Consider the following 5,079-nt stretch of genomic DNA (forward strand, 5'->3'; position numbering starts at 1 on the left):
GAATGTTTAGCCACTGTGGACAAAGTACAACTGTTCCAAAGGTGTTTTAAGGTTGTGACCTTATGGAAACAGACTGCTAGGCCTGACTTCTGAGGCACAGTTGGATGAGTTCAAACTGCCATCCTTTTGGCTAGTAGTAAAACCATTTGCACCACCCAGGGACTCCTGAAGACCACCTCTGAAGGATCCAATTAATTCTGTCAAGATATTTGGTGGCATAAAGTCAGCAACAAGGGGAATGAGGTGCTTACCAGTGGAGAGAATGCATACAGATGACTGGTCTTACATTCATTCACTCGCTACATCTATAAACAGCCCTCTGAGGCAGAGGGTTTTATTGGCACCATTATACAACTGAGAAAACGGAAGCTCAGGGAGATTAAGTCACTTACCCAAGGTCACACAGGCAGAAACAGGGATTTGAGCCGTCTGCTGAGTCAGTATTCTTTAATGCCATGCTCTACTGCTCACACTTAGAAAGGTGAATCAAGCACTGTAGGGATGTTGATGTTCAACCATTTCAAAAGGTAGCATATGATCAACAGCCAATGATACTGAAGGAGGAAGTCCAAGGAACAGTGAAGTCATTGACAATGAACAGGCACTGGGAATAGATGGAATACAAATTGAAATCTTTCAACAAACTGATGCAGCACTGGAAGCACTCACTCATTTATCCCAAGAAATTTGGAGGACAACTATCTACCCAACAGACGGGAAGGGATCCATATCTGTGCCCATTCCAAAGAGAGCTAAAGCAACAGAATGTGTAAATCACCAGACAATATCATGTACAAGGAAAATTTTGCTAAAGATAATTAAAAATTGGCTACAACCATGCATAGACAGAGAAATTCCAGAGGTTCAAGCCAGATTCAGAAGAGGATGTAGAATGAGGGACATCATTGCTGATGTCAGATAGATCTTGTCTGAAAGCAGAGAACACAAGAAAGGTGTTTACCTGTGATTTATTGACTACACAAAGGTTTTTGATTGTGTGGATCATGACTAGCTGTCAACAACATTGGGGAGAATGAGTATTCTGGAACACTTAATTGTGCTCATGAGGAAACTGTACATAGACCAAGAGGCAGTAGTTCAAACAAGGGGACACTGAATGGTTTAAAATTAGGACAGGTGTGTGCCAGAGTTGTATTTGTTCACCATATTCACACAATCTATATACTGAGCAAACAATTCAAGAAACTTGATTATATGAAGAAAAACGTGTCATCAGGATTGGAGGAAGACTCATAAACAACCTTGATATACAGATGATGCAAACTTTTTTGCTGAAAGCGAAGAGGACTTAAAATGCTTACTGATGAAGATCAAAGACCACAACCTTCAGTATGGGTTGCACCTCAATGCAAAGAAAACAAAAATCCCCACCATTGGACCAATAAACAACATCCAAACAAATGGAGGAAATATTGAAGTTGTCAAAGACTTCATTTTGCTTGGATCCACCATCAACACTCATGGAAGCAGCAGTCAAGTAATCAAGCAACGTATTGCATTAGGTAAATCTTCTACATAAGACTTCTTTAAAGTATTGAAGAGCAAAGACATCCGCTTGGGTCTAAGGTATGCCTGACCCAAGCCATGGTTTTTCAATAACCTCATATGCATACGAAAGTTGGCAATGAATAAGGAAGACCATAGAATTATTGATGCATTTGAGCTATGGTGTTGGAGGAGGATATTAAAAGTACTATGAACTACCAAAAGAACAAACCATTTTGTGTTGGAAGAAATACAGTCAGAATGCTCATTAGAAGCCAGGATGGCCAGACTTTATCTTTCATACTTCAAACATTTTATCAGAAGGGAAAAGTCCCTAGAGAAAGACATCATGTTTAGTAAAGTGAAGAGTCTGAGAAAGAGAGGAAGACATTCCAATGAGATGAATTGGCACAGTGGCAGCAGCAATGGACTGAAACGCAGCAACGATTATGAGGTTGGTGCAGGACTGGGCAGTGTTTCGTTCTGTTGTGCTTAGGGTAGCTATGAGTCGATACTGACTCGATGGCACCTAACAACGACAACAACAACAGGGATGTCAAGGTAGATTAAGTCATCCATGATAGGAACAATTTTCAAGAGCAGAGATGTGGAGGAGAGAAACTAGACTATGGGTTTGAGGAGGTGCAGATGTAAAGAAGTTTAAAAAGCTATTATATTTCTTCTATGAAGTGTGATTATTAAGAATTGTTGGTTTACTGGATTTCTTTTGTTTGGTTTTTAGTTTGGGAGGCATGTTGGTTGAGGAGAAGGAGTCAGGGCACAGAAAATTTAGCTGGACTAGGATGTCTACAGAGATAGCAGGGAATAGGATTAAGAGAAAAGGTGAAGCACTGGATAAGAGGGGTGACAAATTTTCTTAGCCAGAATACAAAACCCAAGGGTATTTTCAGATACAGATATATTTATGGGAAGCAGGAAGTTAAGGGGTTTGCATTATATGGCCTCTGTTGTTTTTTTTTTTAAGTTTTTATTGTGAACTGAGTGATAGTTTACATGGTAGAACATCAGCTTTACATTCATCCTATCATATTTCATTTCATTGCAATGATTACAATCCCCTCCATGCATCATCATTCAACAGCATTTGCTTCCATTCCTTTTTTTTTTTTTTTTTTTTTATGTACACTGAAGCACTCAGGATTATATAACCATTCAAACAACCAAAGGGTACACCCCACAAGCCTACCCCAAGCCATCAGCACACAGCCCTTCTCCCTCCCTGAGTCCAGAGCCCCCAGCCGCTCTATCTCTCCACATCATCATCTCTGCCTCCATCTCTGGTGCTTCTCTGGATAGGTGCCTGCACTCCGCTCTTCTCTCTTGATGGTCCCAGGGTCCTCTGTTTCCCTCCTTTTATTACAAAATGTCTACCTTTACATTTGCAACATTCACAGTCAGTCCTGATGGCAATTATTCATTATTGAACCATTAGAGTCTTATTCCCATCTTCTTTCACCAGCCCCGTCCAGACTGGGTTGGAAACCACTCTGGAGATTCTACCTTCCCCTACACACTCTTGAAAGCTTATAAGCTTATAGGCTCCCTCTTGAAAGCTTATAAGCCAGTCACTGCGTGCTTTTGTAGCCCCCCATCCCCATTTTGGGTAGCCAGTGTCTAAGTTGCCCATCCCTGTCTACACTGTCCCGAGGGGGCGGGAATGATCCTTGCTGTAAATATTCGTTCCTACTTTTGAGCTACTGCATCCGTAAGTATAGGTCAAGTTCATCAAATTGTAGCAGATTATTCATTTTTTCATCTTCTTGCTTCCTCTAGTAGAGTCCTGATCATCCAGCCATTGAAGCCAGGCCAAGTGGGTACTATCTACAAGTATGGGTGTTCTTGTGCACCTCCCCTCACTTCATATCAGCTGGATGTTTCACTCTCCACTTTAATCCTCTGTGGCCATGTTCTTGTCCCTGGGCCCAGGAGTCCCCAGGTCTCACCATACTGTTGGCCACCCAGATCTCAACTCAGGTTGACAGGTGTCTGTCTATTAAACGTGGTCAAACTTAGTTCACCACTTCATTGCTGTTTTTCTCCCACTTCCCCTTGTCGGTAGATCAGCAAGACCACATGCCTGCTCATGTATTCCCCTTGAGTCTCAGTCTTGGAAGAGGGTTTGCCCTGAGGGGACCCGACCGCTTACCCTGATGGCTCCCCAGCGAACCACTTGCTTGTTCTTGTAGTAGTTAATCAGACTGCCATTAGTGTTTTTTATTTTTCCTGCTGATCTTTCTTTCAAGAAGTGTCATCTGTTCTTTTAGCCACTTCAGGCTGGTCTGCTTGTTCTTTCAAGTGGAAATTTCCCACCTCAGAGGATTCTGGATGGGGATCAGGATTCCACCTATGGTCTTATGCAATGCAAAGGCGCCGCAGGAAGCCTCCTTCACTGGGCAAGTTTTCACCCCATTTTAGGTATTCCAATCAGTTACAGGCTAAAGATGAACTTACAAGCTCTCTATGGTGATGTTCCTGGCTATTCCTTCCTATCCCCCTCAAGTGTTTATTTTACAATAGTAGGCAAAGGAAACCAAGATTCAAAAGACAGTAGGGCCTCTGTTTTATTGGTGAAGTTTGTAGTGAGGCCTTTAGCTGACACGTAGGGTGATCGGGGCATGGGGACAAGGGCACATTGGTTTGACCACTGTGGAAAATGATATCATCAGGGGAAAGAAAATAACTGCTGAGCAATAGCTGGGCCCTACATGCCTCCAGAAATATCTTCTAAGACTTTAGCCATATGCACTACCAATCAATTCTTTAAAGCAAATCCTTACCTTCAACATGCTCTCTGTTCCTGAGAGGAACAGTACCCATCATGTGGGAGGAGCTGAAAGATCTTCTTGGCTGGTACCATGGAACAGCTGGAAGCAACGGTCTTGTCTTGGAGGTACAATAAGACAAGAGAGTAGGCTCTAGATTCAGAAGGCCTGGGAGCAAATCCCAGCTCCAGCATTGGCTGTGTGACTCGTTAAGTGAATTAGCTCTGTATTTCAGTTTCCTCATCTGTACAAAGTAGGTAATAATAGTTCCTACCTTACAGGGTTGTGAGGATTACATGAGCTTGTATATATAGAGTCCTGGTGTGGCATTGTAGGATAAGCACTCAACTGCAAGGTCAGTTTGAACCACAGGTGGACAGTTCAAACTCACCAATTACTCCTCGAAAATCCTCTACAGCGTCATTATGAGCTGGAATGGACTCAATGGCACTTCACAACAACAACAGCAACATATATGTGAAGCATTGTAAAATCATGCCAGGTACAAAAGTGCTCTAAAATGTTAGCTATTACTATGAAATCTGTTTTGGATCTCTGATCCCAACTGGCCTCGAAAAGAGGCAGAAAGAAGTCTGGCAGAAGCCATATGTGATGACTAATAACTCATGAAAAGGCTGTGTTATGTTGTAGTTAGGTGCTGTTGAGTCAGTTCTGATTCATTGAAAGCCTATGCACAACAGAATGAAACACTGCCAGTCCTTCAAATTGTTGATAAACTGGAGCCCATTGCAGATGCCACTGTGTCAATCCATCTCATTGGGTGTCTTCC

This window comes from Chrysochloris asiatica, unplaced genomic scaffold (assembly GCF_000296735.1).
Source record: "Chrysochloris asiatica unplaced genomic scaffold, ChrAsi1.0 scaffold00052, whole genome shotgun sequence".
NCBI lineage: Eukaryota > Metazoa > Chordata > Mammalia > Afrosoricida > Chrysochloridae > Chrysochloris > Chrysochloris asiatica.